The sequence below is a fragment of the Camelus ferus genome, chromosome 8 (assembly GCF_009834535.1).
Source record: "Camelus ferus isolate YT-003-E chromosome 8, BCGSAC_Cfer_1.0, whole genome shotgun sequence".
NCBI lineage: Eukaryota > Metazoa > Chordata > Mammalia > Artiodactyla > Camelidae > Camelus > Camelus ferus.
The window spans coordinates 3,340,874-3,363,432 of record NC_045703.1 but is presented as its reverse complement, the minus strand read 5'-3'; the positions used below and the strand labels follow the sequence as shown (position 1 = coordinate 3,363,432).

Here is a 22,559-nt window from a genome sequence, read left to right as displayed (position 1 = left end):
TGAATTGACCCCCAAAGGTCCTAAGAATCAAGAGCCTGGTTCAAATCTTGGCTCAGCCCCTGTATGACTGACAAATTACTTAACCTCTTCAGTCTTTGGTTTCCTTACCTATAAAATAGACTTAATAATAGTTTATATCTCAGTAGACTATGCAGAATAAATGAGGTAATTTATTTCTAACAGTGCCTGATGCTTAGTAAATATTAAATACATATTAATATCATTATTTTATATGTATTATCTCTAACTCATTTAAACCATTAAAAAAGTAAAAATTTCCCTTCTAAGAAATTATTTCTTAATTGAAACAAGAACACTTTCTTAGATAGGAATACCCTGTAGGTTTCTAAGAACACATGTAACTATAATACAATTTCTGCTTCTGTAGCTTATATCCTCTTGCCATTGAGGGGTTCCTCTGTGATCATATTTTCAACTCTTGTTTGTGGTTAATGATGTTTATTTCACAGTTTTGGGGAATTATAGACATAAATAATTGAATGAGATGACATTTGTGAAAGTGCTGAACAGGGTTTGGCTCACAGTAGGTTCTAGATAAATATTAGCCTTTTAGATACACACTTGCCTTCTGTGTAGAGAAGGGAACTGGTTTTTAATGTTCCAAACCAAAAAACAAACAAATAAGCGAAAAAACCAAACTTTTTTTCACTATACCATTGAAGCTTGAGATTCGCCTATAAACTATACAAGAAAAATTTTTTAACTTTTCTTTTTACCCCTTGCAATTCTCTCCCAAGCACTCTGGGGCCACTTCTTAAAAGTACCTGAGTGGTGGTCTGTACCATAGTCTAAAGATACTGGGACCTTACAATGTGTGGGTGGGGACAACTGACTCTGAAAAAGACAGTATGATATGTAAAGTGCCCCCTGGGTGCGTAGGAAATCTTGCTATTATTGGCTGGCTGTCAGGAAGCAGGTGCCTATGTTGAGAAATGTCACTTGGCAAGGAACTGCAGGTGGCTTCCTAGAGCTGTTGGAAGCCTCCAGCTGTCAGCCAACAATAAACTGAAACTCTCAGTCCTGCAACTGCAAGGAACTGAAAGCTTCCCCAGATCATGTGATCAGGGGAGCAGAACCTTCCCCAGATTGCAGATGAGAACACAAGCTTAGCCAACATCCTGTGAGACTGAACAGAGGACTTAGTGAAGCCATTCCCTGACCTCTGACCCACTGAAATTGTGAGACAATAAATGTGGGGTTTTTTAAAAGCCACTAAGTTTGTTGTAATTTGTAATACATCAAAAGATAACTAATACAGTTTTTATTTCCATATTTAATCTTAGGGCAGAGTCCTTGCTTCATAGGAAAGTGGCTTTTAATTTAGCACCAAGAACTTCTTGGATTGAAATGTGCCAAGGTATACCAGGCACTCATACAGCTGTAGAAAACACACCTTCTGCTCCAGTATCTATGCTAAAAAGATGAGTTTGCATCCTCACTCTACCACTAACTATTTGGTAGATATAGTCTCTCTAAGCCTCAGTTTCATTGGCTATAAAATGGAAATAATACCACTTATTTTTAGGATTATTCTAAGGATTACCTGAGTTAGCGAACAAAAAACTTAGCATAGTAAAAAATTAATAAAAGATGCACCATAAATGATAACTATTTTTATTAATAGTATCTGGGGATTACCCTGTAGCCTTAGGTTTTGTAGATTGGCAGTACATACAGGGAATCAAGAAGCAGATGTGAAAGCAGTAACCATTGAATATATTCTTATAACAATATTTTGAACATGAAGACTTCTTGCTTTATGATGAAGAGATTTGCTCCATTGATATTTAGTATAATAAGACACTATGTGATTATTTGAAATATTGTTTTTTAAATAAAACCACGAAGAGGGTATTATTTAGTAAGGAAACTTTGCTGTGGGAAAATCAAAATCATGAATTAAAAGAAAAAATAGACAAGTATGGTTAATACCTATTTACAATATTTATCTAAAACTTAACATTCTTTTTGAAGGTCTCACCTGCTCTTCCCCTTCTATACCAAATACTGCTTCATATCAGTAGAGAAACTATTACAAGAAATTTTGACTCTTTTTTTCTTTCACAAATAGTGCGGCATAACTTTTGTACACTGTACTTTATGAGATGCCAAGAGATTTGGTTTTCACTTTATCTCTGAAATAAGCATTTTAAAAATCTTTAAATGGCTTTTTCTTTGTATTGGAATACAATTAATTAAAGGTCCTTTCTTCTAGGAAATAAGATAAAAATATGTTAAATATGTTCATCATAACCAATAAAATATCTTTCTCCTTATCTGTTCAGTTACTTATTCATTTCCTCATCAATATTGTTGAGTTTCTTCCTCATGCCACATACTGTTTCAGCCACTAGGAATAGGGTGGTGAATTGTAAAATGCTCTAAACTGCAACTTGTACCACAGTCCCAGGATTTAAGCACTTTAATTTCAACAGTAGTGCAGGCAAGTTGAAAGGCCTTTGATTGGCTTACAACAAGCACTAAGATGTGACATACAGAGATGTAAGAAGCATCTTTGGGTGTTGGTTTCATTTGCTTTTTTCCCTGAAAGTCAAAGCTGTGCAAGATAGCATAGTAAAATATAAAGAAATGGCAGCATACAAATAAATATATGTATAAATGTTTAATTGAAGGTAATGACTAGAGTTTATTAATCAAGATTTTTACTATAAAAGTTCTTGGTTTTTCCCTATCTCCAAATAGTCCCAAAGCAAACATATTAGATATTCATGCATGATGTCATGATAATCAGACTTTAAGTTCTGCTAATTTTTGGTCCTTAAGCATATGAATCTGTCTAATTTTTCAGAGTTAAGGTTAAAGAAAGCTGTAATTCAATACCCATAAAATATACATTTATTGCATTTCAGTATGTAAGCACAGTATGAGTAGAAACAGACACATCACACATATTTCTGCAGAGAAGCTGGCTGCAGGGGTAACTGGATTCAAAGAGGACTGAAGGACATTGTGGTAGATTGTATATCCTCAAAATTATCTATTGCCCTTTCCTACTGGCCCCTCCCTGCTAGAGAATTATACTTTTCCACCTCATCGTTGCCAGACTTAGCATGGGATTTGCTCTGGTCAATGCAATGTGGTGAAAATGATGTGACTCACTTCCTAACTGGAGCATTAAGGTCCATCGTGCAGTTCCGTATTGCTCTTTCCCCTCTGCTGTGAGACCACATGTTTCAGATGGCAGTTGCTCCTTTAATGTGAGTCTTTCAATGAAGAGGATATTAAGCAGAGCTGCAGCCAACCCACAAATGATAAATAATGTGAGAAAAAAATACTTGTTATTTTCAGTTATTGAATTTTTTTTTTTGTTACTTCAGTATAACTTGGCCTAAGCTGGAGGTTAAAGACAACTATAATAGCTGATATTGAGTAGTTTCTATGGGCCAAGAATGATACTGGTTAATTTCACACTTGGCTCACGTGATCTTCACAATAATTCATGGGATTAGAAATGATCACATCCCCATTCACAACTGAGAAAACTACAGCTCGTCAAATTATCTCGAGATTGATTATCTAATAAAATATATGTACTATGAGTAGGCGTATAAGTCTGGCTAATTTCTAAGATTCACCCACAGAGTCTTGTCTCATGGAACTTTAGAATTAGGTATCATATAGTGCAGTATGTTCATTTTACAAAAGAGTAGATGCAGGTCCTCAATTATCATATATAGTTCCACTAGTTAGATATAAAGCTGAAACTTAAACCATTAATCTCTATGAACTAGAAATCAAACGTATAATCGCACAGTCTAGTACTCCTGTGTGTGTGTGCATATGTGTGTGTATCTACATATACGTATGTAAAATTACACCTTTGTAAATATGGAATATAGGGTACATATATCATATTTATGTCTTTTTGTTATTAGAACAATAAATCTGAAGATTAAGAATTAACTTGTAACATGTATTTCTGCCAGTATGATAGTGTAGTATCTAAACAATGAAAATATTTTTGAGTTATTATTTTATATCCTATAGTTATAATTTTGATTTATATTTTATGAACTCAATTATGATATAGTAGTCACCCACTATAATTTTCCTTTTACTTGAAGTATAAAAATATAAATTGGATTATCCTATTTCTAGAGGACATGAAGTTTGATCTTTCATATCCTGCTTAGTTTGTCATTAAAATAGGACATTCTATTTTCATCCAATTAAAAATATAGTTATACCATATTTAGAGATATAATTTAGCTTTAATAAATGAAATGTACAAATCTAGTTTTTCTTAGGTTAGAAAAATCTATTTTAAAATTCCATTTATACAATCTTGCACTAGCAAACCAAGTAAATATATAAATGTGCCAATAAAGCCTATTAATAGACATTTTGTTTACATATTTTTATCTCAATTATCTATACCCACAGGACTCATTCAATCAATTTTTCAGTAAGTAGTTTTCAAAATGTAATTACTCTTATGGGTAGGTCTATGAACAGCAGTGTCATTTATACTATAGTTCACTAATTGCACTTCGAAGCCATTATAATGAATTATACCAGTACATTCCTCAAGAAGATCAGTTAATGCTAATCATTTGTATCGCATATATCACTTAGAAGAGATCCATCCATAAAAGTCTTTCATTTACAGCCTCATTTCTTTTTAATCCTCTTGTAATGCAAGTATTATAGCTGTAAATATATACAGCATGTGCTTTCTTTTTACCTGTCAGCCTGTGGATTTTGATTCTGAGTTAAGTATTGAAATTTAGTGGCACATGATATTCTGTAGTAGGAGCAAAATTATTTATTTTGAGATTCTATATAATGATCTTTCTTACATAATTAATAGGACTATATATAGTGATCTACATTTGGATCAAATTTTAAGAGCTTAAATAAAATCTCATTTCCCCTAAAAATTTTTTATCATCTCCTTCAGTGTTCCCAGACCATATTTTTGCATTTCTTTCCATGTTCAAGAAAACTGGCATTTAATATGTCTCTCAGTTAAAAATAAGTGCCAAGAAATTTTTTGGTTTTAAACCTGCATATAATGGGAAGATTTTTCTAGATAATGAAGACATACACTAGAGTATAAGCATATTGTTTTATGATAAAATAATTTTGTACACCCAGAATCATGACAGAAGATGACATAAACACATTGACAAAAAAATAAAAAAACCTCCTTTAAAATATTACTTCTTTGTAAAATATACCTATTAAGTGATGTTTCTGTAATTATTATAGAAATTGAGAGAGTCTCAAGAGTTATTTTTGTTATTGTCACATGTATTGTATGAAAAGGTAGCTGTAACTTGAACATTGTAGAAGCTGATTGATTATATGATTCAAAATAAAGTATTGATTTTCTATTTAAAACAATATTTTTTTAGAAATAATATAATTTTCTCTTAAGGAAAGAAAATTCATATTGCCTGTGGTCATCCTAATTTGAATTTCTGACCTCATCTTATAAAATCAGGAGAAGAAGGGAAAAGAAAATGGCTTTGGTGAGTGTATGAGATAAAGTGAAAGCTGACAATAATATATGGCTGATATTGTATAAAGTTCAGATTCCATACAAGTCCGTGTTTAATCCTCCCCTAAATAATGCTATTGTCCCCATTGTTTATATGCTGAAACTGAGGCCCAGAGAAACAACTTTCCCATTATTACACGATTGTAAGAGATAGCACTGGGATTTAAAACTCTTAGTCTTACTTCAGAATTGGAACCTTTGTTATACTAAATTTTGGTGCGGGATTGAATACTGACATGTGGCTATAGCAGGTTATGGTACAAAGCCTGCTCGCAGAGCTCTGTTTTGCTACACACGGCTTTCCCAATATATAAAGTTATATGTTTGTGTTTGCCAGGTATTTGTTAAACTTATGCAGAGGGAATGGACCAACTTTCTTCACTGACTCTTGTAAGCACCCAGAACTAAGAAAATACTTAGCAATGTTGTCTCCAAACATCTTATCTCGTCCTTGCAAGAAAAATGAACACCTTAAAGCGTTACTTTCCAGTGGCTATACTTAATCATGCAGTAAAATATTATTTTAAAATATATTGTATATTGATTTAAACTAGATTAAATAGTTTCCCCAAAACACCTTATTCTAATTAAAATCCAGGAGTAGAAGTCCTGTCTCCTTACATCAGTGTTATATTTCCGTTGCTACTACTTAATTAAAAAAAATTTGGTATTTGGGATATATGTTGGGTTGTTTGTTTTGTTCTGGTTTGGTTTTGCTAGAAATTCAGAGAAGAATTATTTTATTCAGCATTCAAATGGAATACTGGACATAGAAGTCAGGAATTAAATTTCTAAAAATGCAATGAATGGGACTAGATTTACCCTTGTATCTTAATTTGAACATTAGACAAAATATATGAAACAATGGTTTTCAAATTTTAGACAACAAGCAGCACAGAATAATGATTCTTGACAGAAGAGAAACATCAAGGAGAACCCTGTAATTGTCCCAGCTGGTTGACTGGAGAACTTTTCCAGGCTGCAGCCCAGGTGAGGGCAACCCAAACAGGGTTTGCTGGTCTGGCTAAGTTGAGGAGACAGAATTTGGAGTTTAAGAGCCCTAGACAGGTAGAAATAGTGAGGCAAAATATGACAGAGGAGGGAGCCATGGAGAGCTTTGGAAATGTACTGAGGGATCCCTTTCTGTCTTTGGCTGAGTACTGATTTATGCAGGTAGGTGAGAGTACTACCTGAGGCCAGAGAAAGAACCCCTCAGCAGGAGCAGGCAGAGCAATCTTGAGAGCTCACATTGGGCAGAGAATAGTTTGTATTCCTTCCAGCCTGAAAGGAAAGAACCCTAACATGTAAGGTATTGAGTAGAGTCCTCAGAATGATATTGCCTTAATAGTGTGTCCAAATTGGCCCCAAACTAATGGGCCCCCAGGACCCATGCTAAACAAAGTTGAAAAACAAGACTCTAAGAGTCAAATTGATTCTAAATCATTTAATTATGTCCTAAAACAAAACTCAACTATATTTAAAGGAATACAGTAGAATCCAGCACCCAAAAAGTAAGATTTAAAAATGTCTCACTTCCAGTGGAAAACTATCAAGCATGCAAAGAAACAGAGTATGATGACCGATAGCTGAGAGAAAATTAATCAATAGAATCAGACCCAGAAATGATAGAAATGGTAGAAATAACAGACAAGGTTTTAAAAATAGCTAATATAATTAAAATCTGTATGTTTAAAAAATTAGAGGAAAGCATTAACAAGACAAGTAGAGAAATGGATAACATAAAAAAGACCCAGACTTCGAGATGAAAAATATACTATCTGAAATGAAAAATACTCTGGCCAGAATTAACAGTAGATTAAACACTACAGAAGAAAGACCAGTTAACTTAAAAACATAGCAATAGAAACCATCTAAAGTGAAACAGAGAGGAAAAAAGATAGCCAAAAAAAGAGCAGAGTATTAATGACATATGGGACAGTACCATGTAGTCTAGTATACATGTAATTGGAGTCCCCAAAATAGATGATAGAGATCAAAAATATTTAAAGAAATAATTGTCAACAATTTTTATAAAAATACTAAACCCACGTATCTTAGAAGCTCAGTGAAGCTCAAACAGAAGAAATATGAAATGCACACAAGTTGTCATTGTAATAAGTTATAATCTTTTTATTTTAAAGAATTATTTAGATTCTATTCCAGTTCTGCAACTGAGGAACCTGAAGTTCAGAATGTTGATTCACCCACAGTCCACAGTTTGTCTATCAGGTCCCCGTAATCAGAGGGCTTCCCTTCTTATTCTGGGCTTAGCCCTGTGACACTTTGGGGTGCTGGCTGGTAGACCACAGTTGCCATTCAGTATGGTGCCTACAGATTCTAGAGGTCAAGAATGTGTAGATCCTCATAGTCTAAGGAAATTTCACATGTATTATTACCTTTTCCATGGTGAACTGATACTGTGCATACAAGATGCTGAGTGATAATAACAACTAGGAATTGGGGGATAAAGTTATAAGCAATATTTGCCTTTGGATTCTATGTTAACCTGTGGGGAAAATAATAGAATTAGTAGATGAAGAAGAAAACTGGGATTGTTGTTTATCATGAATGATAAAGAAGAAAGAACAGTTTGAGAGATAAGAATCAATTGAGGAATAAGATTAAAACCAACAAAGCAAAAGATAACAACAGTATACAAAGATAAACTGGTGAATCAAAATCTTTCTAACCAGGACCCCAAAATGAAGGGATGATTAATTTAGGCAGCTGTTTTAATAGAGGTGTCCCCCCGCTTTTACTATTCAGTTTTCTAACATCTCCTGTCTAAACTGCATAGCATTATCACTTTTCTATTCTAATCTCTCTCTCTTGCTGCTTAAAATTATCACTCTTTTATTTCAAAATGTGACTTCTTATCCTTTGATCCACTAATTGGATTTATTACCCTGAACTCTTCTTGCCTTCTCTGTGTGCTGCCTGATGATTTTTAAAAAATCAACTCACTCCCCATTTTTCACACTCCTCCCTCCCATTTTTTTCTCCCTTTCCTCTGGGTATTTAGAGCTGTAGAGTGTAAAGATTCTACCTCTAAGAGAAATTTCAGTTGTTTCAAACATTGGTGTTGTGAGACCCTTTATTAAATGTTGAGTATATGATGTAACTTTTGGAACAAGGACATTATGCCATGAGCCGTTGAGATTTTGGAGGTTATAGGAATTCTGGTTTTGTTTTGTTTACTTGTTTGTTAGTTTTGCGAGTCAGCCTTCTTTCTAGATTAAATAAAACCTCCAGTATTTTTCTTTCCCAATTACCTTATCATACCAACTTTTCCTGGAATCAGAATTTTTAAAATCTGGAGTGCACAAGGGGTATGTGGATAAATCTCAGAGGACAAAAATTGAATCTTTATTTTCACTAATCTGTAATGAAACTTAGCATTTCCTTTACTTATTAAAGTAGGCAACAAACCACAGTGATGTTAGTAGTACTTATAACTTCAGCACTAATAGAAATCACTGATACTTTCATATCACACTACAATTATTATGGATGACTCAAAAACTACCCTCACCACTGCTTTAAATTAATGTTGTTAGAACTGTTGTTAGATACTATTATTTAATGAAAGTATAAATAAAATTTTGTCTCCATGGCTAAGCTTATGGCATTGACAGTGATGATGTTTTCATGGATGTATACTTACTGTCAAACACATGAGTTGTATACACTGAATATCTATAGCTTTTTGTATGTCAACCATATCTCAATAAAGCAGTTAAAAGACTATTTTAATGTTGAAATTTCAATATATTTGTTTTTTATATATGTATTTCCTTTCATGAACTTAAAAATACAATCTGAGAAGGGGCACAAAGCAAACAGAATCTCCTGGACTAGGTACTTTAAAATCCCTTGTACTAATAATGGTACAGTATGATTATGAAAAAAGGCCTATATTGGTTTATCTGAGGCACAAATGCCTGAGGCTGCATGTAGTGAAGTGATTTTCTTCCAAGCTGATTCTGTTTAGTGCCTCCTGTAAAAGAGTTTTCTCAGTTTAATATTATTTATTGGAGGAAGACTGTAAAACCAGCTTTCTGTCTATCATGATCTAGCCAACGAGAGAGAACTAGTTCAAATGATAACATATGCTGCCCACGGAGAGGTGCTATACTGTAGAGGGCAGAGATCCAAACTGGGAGACAGAAGCCAAAGATTTGAGTCCGGGCTCAGACTCTGGGAAGGTTATCTTTTCTATACTTAGTGATTTCTTCTGTAGAACAGAATTTTGTCTGGTGATGTTTAAGATGCATTTTCTTTCTGACATCATGTGAGTCTTCCCAGGAACGTTGCTGCTAATAGTGCTACGGAGCATTTTGAAAAACTCCTTCACAGTCAGGGTGAATCTGCCTGGATTAATCTACCCTGTCCTGGTCCTCCCACCCCTTGACCAGTAGCCTATGTAGGTTTTCTGCTGGTTAGGAAGTTGTTGCATAGTCTCTGCGTGACTGTAGGTAAGTGGCTTGATTTCATCTGTTCATCCAGTTTCCTTATTTGAGAATAGCAATAACATTAATAATCATAAAAATAACAAAATAACAATAATAACGTCTGAGAACAGTAAAGATTAAATAAACTGTCACATTTAAATACCTAGGATGGGATCTGGCACACAGAAGATGTTTAATTAATCTTAGACCTCAATTCCTCTTGGAACAGAGGAAAACTAAGTATCTCTGAAGACTGGACCCAATACTTTGAAACTTCAACACTGTTCTTTTTGAGATTGAGGTAACAGGCTTTAGTAAATGGATTATGTGTGAGTATGCAAACATTGGGTAGCCAGAGTGGAGCCCACGGAGTTCCTGTCTGAAGTCTATCTCTTAGTGATTTATTAAAAATAATTATTAACTTTTTCTCCTCATTTCCCTCATCCTTTCTTCTTTTTGTTCTTTTTCTTGCTCCTCTTCTTGGGTTAAAAATGCTTTTACCTTTTTTTTCACAATGTCTTAAAATTTAAAAAAATGATAGCTCCTAATGGCTGTCATTCATTATGATGAATAAGCATTGTACGGTTATTTTCCCCAAAAGAACTCTTATTTCTTTGGTGACAATGGAATGTATGTGTGTTATATTTATATACATGTGTATATATTATACACACACCCCAACATATATGTATATACATATATTCATGCTAACAAAACTTTCTTCACCTTGCAATTAATAATAAAATAAGTTCATTTTATCAGAATACACACTGAAAGCATTCATGATAGTTGTTACTGAACTGAACTTAGGGCTGCTCACCTGATGTGAAGAAGAGCCAATCCACAGACACTGGTTTGTGGCGAAGGAAAGTACAGCATTCATTGCAGGGCACCAAGCAAGGAGAACAGGAAACTCAAGCTCAAAAGACTGGAACTCCCCCATGGCTTTCAAGGAAGGGTTTTTAAAGACAATGTGAGGGAGAGGGCCACAGGGTACATGATCAGCTGATGAATTATCTTCTAATTGGTTGATGGTGTGGTAACAGGGTGATGTTTCTAGAGGCTCAATTATCAACCTTCTGGTTCCAACCTGTCTAGGTGCTGTTGGTCAGAATGAAGTTAACTTCCTCCACCTGGTGGAGGTTTTAGTATCTGCAAAACAACTCAAGGATATGGCTCAGGATATTATCTATAGCCCTTGAGAAGGAACTAAATGTCCTTGGCTTTGTTTTATGGCTAAAATATTATTATTTAGTTTTGCTTGATTGCTTTCCTTTGTTTCTGCATTTTCTCACTTCTCTGAGTAAATTTGCTCTTTGGAACTCAGGGAAGTCCTAAGAGGCTGAAGCTTTTTTACAAACAAGAGACGGGAGACACTGAAGGTGGAGAGGGGTTATGTCCCGGCAAAGACCCCACAGTGGACTGCTCTGTTTCACAGTATAAGAATATAAAAATGCCTGCAGAGTATATCAGTATATTGAATTTCCTTACTTCACTGTTTCTCTGACTATATCCTAAACTGATGATGTAATCTAATTGTATCAACCTAGAAATATATAGGATTTTATTTTAGTGTTAAAAAGGTCAGTACATTTGGAACTTAAAATCTTTCCTGTCTTCTTTTATCTGCTGGAAGCTCATCATCAAAGGATTACAGATATCTTTAATAAAAAGAATTTTATAAACTTAAATTTACTTGTTCTTTTCCATATATAGTTAAGTTCTTTTGATGAATACTACCTAAATATATGGCAAAGCGATATATACTTTATTGGATGAGAAGTGAAATTTATAGTAATATATTAGATGTGGACATAGATTTCTTTTGAGGCAACTTTTGAACTCTATTATTGAATGTTATATCTTTTTATCACTTCCAACCTTATTCTAATATTTTATTGCTTTACTTCAACCTGAAAGTGTTCAAGTTCTTGACTAGTATTCTATTAGCTGCAGGATGAAATTCTGTTATTTTCAGATTCAGCTTGGGTTTTTAGAAGCTTGTTATCAGGTACATTTTAATTAAAATTTTAAAATTATCCATTATATTCATGGCTATGTGCTGCCCATTTAAGGAAAGTTTTTTTTTTCTTTTTTGGAAAGGAATTCTTACCTTTATTCAGCTTCTAACTTGAGAATATAAGTTTATCCCAATAGAATAAATATAACAATTACAGAATAGCACATCAATGAGTTTAAAACAAAAATAAAAACATATAATTGATGTTATTAGGATTTGGGATCAAATATGCTTTTTAGTAATAAGAAGGTTTTCCTTGAAAGTTATAAGTTGAAGTTGAAAGTTGTATTTCCTTGATTTTTTTTTTTTTTTGAATGAGGAATAAAAAAGGCTCAGAAGAGAATCACCATGCTGCTCAAGGTCACTCAGTAGCTAATGCTAGAGTTGAGAATATAACTTAAATATTTTGACTCCTGGTTTGATGTCAGATTTCCTGGGAGTCTGTGTGAAATGGACATATCTTGTAATGTTGGGTCAACTCATATAAAATTACTTGTAATATGATCATATGAAAGAGACTGGCCAAACCACATTTAGCTCTGAGAAGGAAGAAATTTGAAATTTCTTTAATATAGATAGGCTTATTTGGTGCTTCTGTTATAGGAGAGATTCAACAATAATAATGCCACTATTATAATGCCATTTCTATAATAATAGCACTTCTGTTATAAAACACCATTATTATAGAAATGCTATTATAAGAAAAGCTCTGTTATTTAGAATTGCTTCTGCAATAAAAGTGCTAAAAAGTATTCTTATATTATAGAAAATTATTGCAAATTTTTCTTGCTTTACAATGAAATTTTCATTCCAAATCTTATTTGATTCTCCTGTAAAATGGCTCTCAGATTTTATTCTGATGACTCTGAGGTCTGTGCCAGATTGCTTTGTAGGACAGGAAATTGCTTGACAACCAAAGTTGCTTGGTCAGATAAGTTCATTTCCTATCTGTCTGCAGGTCAAGTGAATCTTCCTTCTTTGCTTTTTCATTCTCAAATACTATATTCTTTTATTGTATTTCTCTTTTTTTAACTTTTATTATTTTAATTTATTTTTATATATATTTTTACTAGCGTATAGTCAGTTTACAATGTTGTGTCAGTTTCTGATGTACAACATAATGCTTTGGTCATACATGAACATACATATATTCGTTTTCATATTCTTTTTCACCATAAGTTACTACAAGATACTGAATATAGTTTCCTGTGCTATATAGTATGAACTTGTTGTTTATATGTTTTATATATGTATTAGTTAGTATCTGCAAATCTTGAACTCCCAACTTTTCCCATCCCACCCCTTTACCCCCCTGCTAACCATATTTGTTTTCTGTGTCTGTATGTTTTTGTTTTGTAAATAAGTTCATTTGCCTCTTTTTTTAGGTTCCACATGTAAGTGTTATCATATGGTATTTTTCTGTCTCTTTCTGGCTTACTTCACTTAGAATGACATTCTCCAGGGACATCCATGTTGCTGCAAATGGCATTAAGTTGTCGGTTTTTATGGGTGAATAGTATTCCACTGTATAAATATACCACAACTTTTTAATCTAGTCATCCATCAATGGACTTTCAGGTTGTTTCCATGTCTTGGCTAATGTAAGTAGTGCTGCTATGGACATTGTGGTGCATGTATATTTTTGAATTAAGGTTCCCTCTGGATATATTCCCAGGAGTGGGATTCCTGGATCATATGGTAATTCTACTTTTAAACTTTTGAGGAATCTCCATACTGTTTTCCATAATGGCTGCATCAAACTGCATTCTCCCCAACAGAGTAGGAGGGTTCCCTTTTCTCCACACCCTCTCCAACATTTATCGTTTGTGGACTTTTAAATGATGGCCATTCTGACTGGTGTGAGGTGATACTTCATTGTAGTTTTGATTCATATTTCTCTGATAATTAGCAACATTGAACATTTTTTTCATGTGCCTATTGGTCATTTGTATGTTTTCATTGGAGAATTGCTTGTTTAGGTCTTCTGCCCATTTTTGGATTGGGCTGGTTTTTTTTTTTTTATTATTATTCAGTTGTATGAGCTGTTTATATATTCTGGAAGTTAAGCCCTTGTCAGTCTCATCTTTTGCAGATATCTTCTCTCATTCTGTAGGTTGTCTTTTTGTTTTGCTTATGGTTTTCTTTGTTGTGAAAAGCTTATAATTTTAATTAGGTCCCATTTGTTTATTTTTGCTTTTATTTCTATTGCCTGGGTAGACTGCCCTAGGAGAACATTGCTAGGATTTATGTCAGATCATGTTTTGCCTATGTTTTTGTCTAAGAGGTTTATAGCATTAAGTCTTTAAGCCATTTTGAGTTTATTTTTGTGTATGGTGTGAGGGAGTATTCTAACTTCATTGATTTACATGCAGCTGTCTAGTTTTCCCAACACCATTTGCTGAAGAGACTGTCTTTACTCCATTGTATATCTTTGCCTCCTTTGTCAAAGATTAATTGACCAAAAGTTTGTGGGTTTATTTCTGGGCTCTCTATTGTGTTCCATTTATCCATATGTCTGTTTTTGTACCAATACCAGGCTGTTTTGATTACTGTAGCTCTGTAGTATTGTCTGAAGTTGGGAAGGTTATTCCTCCAGCTTCATTCTTTTTCTTCAGAAAAGCTTTGGCAATTCTGGGTCTTTTGTGATTCCATATAAATTTTAGGATTATTTGCTCTAGTTCTGTGAAAAATGTCCTAGGTAATTTAGGGATCACATTAAATTTGTAGATTGCTTTGGGTAGTATGGCCATTTTAACAACATTAATTCTTCCAATCCAAGAACATGGGGATATCTTCCCATTTCTTTAAGTCATCTTTAATTTCCTTAATCAGTGTTTTGTAGTTCTCCACGTATAAGTCTTTCACTTCTTTGGTCAGATTTAATCCTAACTATTTTATTTTTTTGGATGCAATTTTAAAAGGGATTGTTTCTTTACTTTCTTTTCCTGCTATTTCATTGTTAGCGTAAAGAAATGCAACTGATTTCTGTATGTTAATTTTGTATCCTGCTACCTTACTGAATTTTTTTTATCAGCTCTAGTATTTTTTGTGTGGAGCCTTTAGGGTGTTCTATATATAGTATCATGTCATCCACATATAGTGACAATTTTACCTCTTTTCTTCCAGTTTGGACCCCTTTTATTTCTTTTCCTTCTTTAATTGCTATGGCTAGGGCCTCTAATACTATATTGACTAGAAGTGGTGAGAGTGGGCATCCTTGTCTTGTTCTAGATTTTAGTGGGAAGGCTTTCAACTTTTTGCCTTTGAGTATTATGCTGGCTGTAGGTGTGTCATAAACAGCTTTTATTATGTTGAGATATGTTCCCTCTTTACCCACTTTGGTTAGGGTTTTTATCAATAAAGAGGTGTTGAATTTTATGCTTTTTCTGCATCTTTTGAGATGATCGTGTGATTTTTGTCCTTTCTCTTGTTGATGTGATGTATCATGCTGATTGATTTGTATATGTTGAACCATCCTTGTGTCTCCGGGATGAACCCAACTTGATCATGATATATAATCTTTCTTATGTGTTGTTGGATTTTGTTTGCTAATATTTTGTTGAGGATTTTTGCATCTATGTTCATTAATGGCATGAAATATCTTTTTCCATCCTCTTGCTTTCAATCTATGTGTGTCCTTCACTCTAATGTGGGTCTCTTGCTGGCAGCATATTGTAGGGTTTTGTTTTATTATCCAATCTGCCAATCTATATCTTTTGATTGGAGCATTTTGTCCATAGACATTTATAGTAATTATTGATAGATATGTGTTTATTGCCATTTTGAACTTTTGTTTTCTAGTTGATTTGGTATTTCTTCTTTGTTCCTTTCTTTTCCTTTTTGTTTTTCTTTCTATCTCTTTGTGTGTGTGTGTGTGTGTGTGTGTGTGTGTGTGTGTGTGACTATTGTATGCTTTTGATTCGTAGTTACCCTGTTTTTTAAGTATGTTAACCCATTACTACATCTGCTTTAGACTGATAGTTAGGTAGCTTCAAACACATCTTTAAAAGAATTAAAAAACGAAAGAAAAATAAAGAAAGGAGAAAAAAACCCTATATTTTCTTGCTCCTATCTCCCCCTGTTTATGATTTTGCTGTCCCCTTTTTTTTTTTAACATCTTCATGTTTATTCTCTTGGAACTCATTGTGCTTATCACATTTACAAATATGGTCTTCTCATTTCTGTAGCTTCTTGCTTCTTTTCTATTTAGAGTAGGCCTTTCAATATTTCTTTTAGGATAGGTTTAGTATTGCTGAATTCTTTTAGTTTTTGCTTGTCTGTGAAATTCTTTATCTCTCCTTGTATGATAAAGGATAGTCTTTCCAGATAGAGTATCCTAGGTTTCAGCCTTTTTTCTTTCAGGACTGAATGTATCTTGCTACTCCCTTCTGACAAGCAGTGTTTGTGTAGAGAAATCAGCTGAAACCCTTATGGGGGTTCCCTTGTAACTAACTGTTTGTTTTCCTCTTCCTTCCTTTAGAATCATTTCTTTATCTTTAACTTTGGGCATCTTAATTATAATATATCTTGGTGTAGGTCTTTTTGGGTTCTTTTTGTGTGGGACCCTCTGTGCTTCCTGTACTTGGATATCTGTTTCTATTTCCTTTTTTTAAAGTATCCTCTGTCTCTATTCATAGTCTCTTTTTATTTCCTTCAGTGCTTTTATCACCTCATTTTTGAAGTCATGATCTAGTAGACTGTCAAGGTCTAACTCATTGTTCTTTCAGGAACTTCTCTTGTTCTTTTAATTGAGAGTGGTTCCTCTGCTTCTTCATTTTACTTATATTTTTCTGGTTCTATGGATTTAGGAGTATGTTATCTAGTATAATCTTGAAGGGCTGTTTTTTATTTATTTGTTTGTTTTTATATAAAGTGGGAGCATTCCTGTGTAGAATGTGTACATTTAATAGTTTTCTCAAGGTCTGTTTTTAGTATGGTTGGTTGTCAAGTCTTTCTTCCATTGTGTTGGCTGTTGTCCCTTTGATTGGGGGTGTGGTTGGTGTTGTGGTGATCAGAGCCAGCCCTGATTGGTGGTGTTGATTAGAGATTCCCTTTTTGTTCTGTGGTTGTCACAACCTTGACAGGGGCCAGATCTTCTTTAATTGCTGGAATAGAGACTTCTAGCCCATTTCTGAGCTGCGGAGTGTGGTAGGCAGAGTTGGAGTGCTTCAGTTGGAAAGAAGAGTTGCTGAGTATACCTCAGCAGGAGATGTCCACTGGGAAATGCCCTCTGTGGTATTGTCTGTCACTTGTTATGCAGGCTTACAAAGTACTCTTTGTCGACACTGCCTTTGTCCCTGTTTTAGCTGCGGGAATATCAGCCACCCGCTATGGTGTCCCTTAGGTTCTGGGCCCCTAGAACCACCAGCACAGATACACCAATGTCAGGCACTAGGACCCACTGAAATGAGTGTATCACAGGGTCAGTGCAGACCCCAGCCCCACCTCTGCGTGAGGTGAGTTTCACCAGACTGTTGTAAATACCTGTATTTGCCCCCATTGTTTACCAAAACTCCACCCACTGCCTGTTTGTCCTAGAGGCCCAAGTTCACAAAGGTTCCAGCAGAGCAAATCCACCCTGTCTGCCTGGGGCTGTAAACAAATCTCAGTCCTGCCTGTGAAGCTGCAGGGCCCCCGGGTATGGATTCACCTTTCAGTATTCACCTCTGAATAGCAATGATGGCTGTGACTGAGTGCCAGCTCTTTTCTTGGGAGGACACACCAACGATGGAGCCAAGCAGAGACAGTGGCTATGGTGTGGCTGTGTTGCAGCCCTCACCCACATGCATACCAGCAATGGTGCTTTTTTATGGGAGTCTTAGGCTGTTCTGTTTCGCACACACTCTCAGCCAGAACTCACGTTGCTCTCCAGTCCCCTGAGGCTGCTTCTGGGCTCAGGCTCATCACTGATCTCCAGCAGCCGGTCCTGGCTTGTTCCTGCCAGCTTGCGTCTAGGGCGGGGACCGCAGGGACCGTCCATGCCAGTTTCCCTTAGTTCTGTCTGCCAAGCAGCTGCCACTTTCTCCGCTGAGCCTTGGAAGCTCAGCTTCTGTCCCCACTGACCTCTCAGGTGGAGAGGGGCATCTCAGCATGAGGGTGTCTTTCTTCCTTTGCTGCTCCCTCCCCACAGGATGGGTCCTGCACCAGTTTTCTTTTTCTTTTTCTTTTTTTTTCTCTTACTGGATTTTGTGAGAATCCTCCTGTATTTCAAAGCTAGAGACACTCTGCCAGAGTTCAGCAGGTATTCTGTATGAGTCAATGGGTTTGTAGATGCAGTTCTTGGTGTATTTGTGGGAGAGGCGAGCTGTGAGTCTCTCTACTCCACCATCTTGGCACTTCTCTCCTTTTATTGTCTTTCTTAAAAATACTATGTGCTATCTTTTTATAGAGTTTCTGATAGTCTTGTTTCACTGAAGTTGAATAGTTACAATCTTGCTTTTATATTAATTCCATTAAAATAAAACCAGAGTGCAGATGATTAGAACAGTAATAATTTAAGGTTTCTACTTCGTTTATACTTTATGTAATGGACAGGGTGAATTTTAATAACCTACATGTTGTAAATATGAAGAATAAACTGAGGAAAAGGCATATTTATAAATATAGAGATGCACTAAAATATGTATCTCTTAATGGAATATCGAAACATTATGTGATTAAGGTAGGGCCCTTTTAAGAAAATCATTTATTGTACTTAGCAAAGACAAGCTAGAATTTTCTTACAGTCAACATTATATCATATAAAATCATAGTTTCACAGGTTTTACATAATCTTAATGATTATACCAGTGGTTTCTATACTCTTAAAAATCAGAAAATACATTTTGAAAGTTAGAAACTACATTTTAAAAGCAAAAATTTTACTCAGAATCCCCCAAATTAAACAGATAAGTGACATTTTACTAGCCTAAAATAGATATGTTTATGTTTCTAATATTGTCTTCTTATAAAATCAGTAAGTGAGTCTCGTATGACCTGATATTCACGTTTGAAATTGGAGGGTATGTGTGCTGGTTGCTCTCCTCTTGCTACCTCAGTGTATAATTTAGTTCTATATTTTGACTAGGTTGCACAGTATCAGAGCATCCTGAGACTCATAGATAAGTAGTTACAAATGATAATTTTACCATAAAAGAGTGCCTTGTAATGTTTCATTCTCTTTAATGAACAGATACAGAAGCTTGAAAGAGTAGAGGGAGGGAATTTTTGTTTCAAGATTGAATTAGTAACTTTAACTCAAAACAGATCACACTCCTTACCCAGTCAGAGAATCAGCACCTAAAACTTAAAATAAACCCTAAAATTATCTCTAATACTATGTTTCCAGGGCACACTTTATTATATATTCACTTGTTATCATACAACCAACTTTTGGCTGTCAGAGAGCATGTGCTGTGCTGATACACCATGGCAGTGCCTAGCAATTAGCTGAATGTGTGGCACACATGTGCTGGGGAAAACACCTGCCAGAATGGTGCACAAATGGGATAACTGGTGGCACAGGAAGATACACTGGTATACTGATAATATTTATATTGAACACATTTCAGTGTGTTTTTGAAATTAAAGTTGTGAAATAAATGAACAAGTATTTTCAGATTTGAATTTGAATCATATGTACAAGGAATCTTTAAGTCACTAAGTTCTTCAGAAAAGTACTTTTGAATCATTAGCCAAATCCAGTGATCCATCCAACTTTTGAAATCCATCTGTAACAGTTTCACTAAGTTGTTATTCAGTATCCATGTAAATATCCCTGTGTCTAGGACAGTCCATTTTGTCTTTTGGCAACTCTGACCATGAGAAAATCCTTTTTTTTATAGTGAGCTAAAATATGTTTTCCTGAAACTTCTACCATGTTCCAAGTTCTATTTCTTGGGATCCAACTGAATAAACCTGCATTTGTCCTTACAGTAATTCTTCAGATATTAGAAGATGATTGTAATATCTTATTTGATTTTTTTCCATCTGAATGCTTAAAATCCTTGAATTGTTACTCACATAAGTTGTTTTATTTCTTCCAAATGAATTCCATAAACCTATATGCTCTTTAAGAAATGATACTTGGGCCTAAATAGAGTTTGGATGTTTGACTTCATAGAGATTCTTGACTAATTATCACCATACTCCCTCTATATGTGAAAACATTTTAAATTCAGTGAACTATTAATATTACATTAATAACACTATTTACTCTATTTGACATTACTCCCAGAAAATTCAGTTTTTTTCCCCCAGGTATGTATATTTTGAAATTGTCATGATATTTCATGCATTTGGCTTTAGGAACTAGAATGAAAGATTTTAAAGTTAATTCAAATAAGTATAATTCAGACTCATCCCATTCTATCATATCATTTTTATTTCTGGTTCTGTCATTCATTATATTTCTTTTTGCAGCCTTGTGAACTGAAAATATGATAAAAATTCTCTATGTTTATTCAAGTAAGGGATGAAGGAAAATTGTTAAAATCATGAAGGGGAACTCTGAGTGTCACTATTTCTAAAGTTAGGTCCGTTGTGCCTACCACATTTCTAAAATATTTCAGTGTAGTAACTTTATTATTAATTTTAAAAATTATACTTACTGAATCCATGTTGTTTCTCTAATATACTTACAAACTCTAATTTCATTCTGGAGTTTTACTTGGGATTGATATTAAACTCAACATTCTGTTGGATTGTAGAAATATCTCAACCTTTTTTTTTCCTATTGAACTATTGGAGCATTTTTAGTTTTTTAGTACTAATGAAGTAAAAATAAAATGGTGGGAGGTGATTTTTGGTAGTTCTAGAAAAGAAAATTAATATTGTCCACCAATACAACTCAGAAAGTAGAATTTTCCTTAGTGAATTTACCAAAATTCAAATTCTGTTGTTCACGTTTGAGCACTTTGTGAATGGATCTTTTCTCAGGGATGAACTTACATTAACCAAACTCATTGGAGACAGATGTACAAACAAATCTATCATTCTATCAGTTTATAATTTGACACTACTCTCATGGGGATGGTAGTATCCTGAATACAGATTTACATAATATCAAAATTTTACCTGAGTGTTAGCTTGGTAGGCATGAAATTGAACCTAGTACTTAATGGCAGAAGGCAGTTACAACAATATCAAGTTAGATACCTTAGGTTAGGAATGAGTTGTTCAAGTCTGTGAGCCAGAACACCCTTTTTTCTTCTGTTTCAGACCCAAACTCTGGTTATCCTTTTTTCAGACTGACAAATCTTTCTTTGGTTATATTAATTCATTTGGTCAAACTTTGCTATTGCCTGAGAGCCTTTCCTTTTCTTTAGATGACTTTGTATCTCTGATTCATTCTAGTATATGTCAACTTTACAATTCTGGAGGAAATCTTACTTTTCTTATTTCCAAATGGAAGAAATAGCAAACATTGATATAAATCAGTGGCCGACTTTGGAACATGGCATCAGAGGAATTTTGTCATCTGATGCGTTTTATTTATTTTGTGTTTGACCTGTAAATACTTTTTAAATTTAAGACCAACATTTACATTAGAAGTCTGGATTTTAGACTACTCTTGAAAATTATAAGACCTACCAAGTAAAGCCCAAATTCCCTTATCCCAACAACTGAGTGGAACTGAATAGTGCTGCTCACTGTGGACAAAGCCTGTGCTCCCAGTATTTACTAGTTCCCTACTATCTACTTCACTCATTTATATATACTACTTGAATGCTCCCTAGAAGCATCTGAGTTTGAGAAATTTGAATACTGTCTTCTGTAGTTCCATTTTCTTCCTCATTACTCCCCAAGAACACTCTCTATCTTTCAGTCATTTCCTTAAATATTGCCAACTATGGTTCAAAAATCTCACCTGCAAGCTCTGTTGGTACTCTGAGATGTAATGTGTCAGGTTAAAGATATTTGGATTCATTGGAGATGGCTAGATATGTCTCTTAAATCATTTTTTTCTTTCAGTTTCCAATCCACTAACAGTTTATCTCCAATATCAAGCATTGTGTGTGTTCCCCCTTTAATCATCTTACTAAAGTAATTTCTTCATAACAATAGCGAGATGTTTATCTCAATGCAAAAATTTACCATCATAAGTAATTGTGAGTAATTATTTTATACAGAATTCTGGGTAAACTTGTTAATAATAAATGTAAATAATATTGCTTTATGTTGCAAAACAAAATATAAGGAGAAATATGACAATATTGTTAGAAACATTATGCTACAAGCAATATAAACAAAAACTCGATTAAAAAAACACTTGCTCTGACCAAAGGAGAAAAAGGAATGAAATAAACAGAGCAAGTCTACCTGAGAGTGTTTTGCTGTGATTTTGTGAAGATAGAGAAACCAGTAATGGAGAGATGCATCATGGTTTAGTATAAAGATGGGCTTGGCTCTCAATGAGCTGATTTCAAATTCTGACTGCTTTAGCCATAAGGTCTTGGGCAAGACTCATCTGAATTGAGTCTCAATTTCCTTAACTACAGAAATAAAATTGAGAAGGGTTTTGTTTTTAGTTTTAAAATTTCCTGTCTTCAGCAGATTTTGGGGT

At 34.4% G+C, this 22,559-nt stretch overlaps 1 long non-coding RNA gene across 2 annotated transcripts in view; it reads left to right on the top strand.

The window, feature by feature from the left end:
• LOC106730361 overlaps positions 1 to 22,559 on the top strand; it is an 857,488-nt gene that overhangs the window by 200,563 nt on the left and 634,366 nt on the right. The window contains exon 4 of one of the 2 annotated variants that reach the window (XR_004321733.1): positions 5,423 to 5,516. The exons of the other annotated variant lie outside the window; for it this stretch is intronic. This is a non-coding gene — a long non-coding RNA (uncharacterized LOC106730361). The remainder of the gene's footprint in view (positions 1 to 5,422; positions 5,517 to 22,559) is intronic. 2 annotated transcript variants of the gene reach the window in all.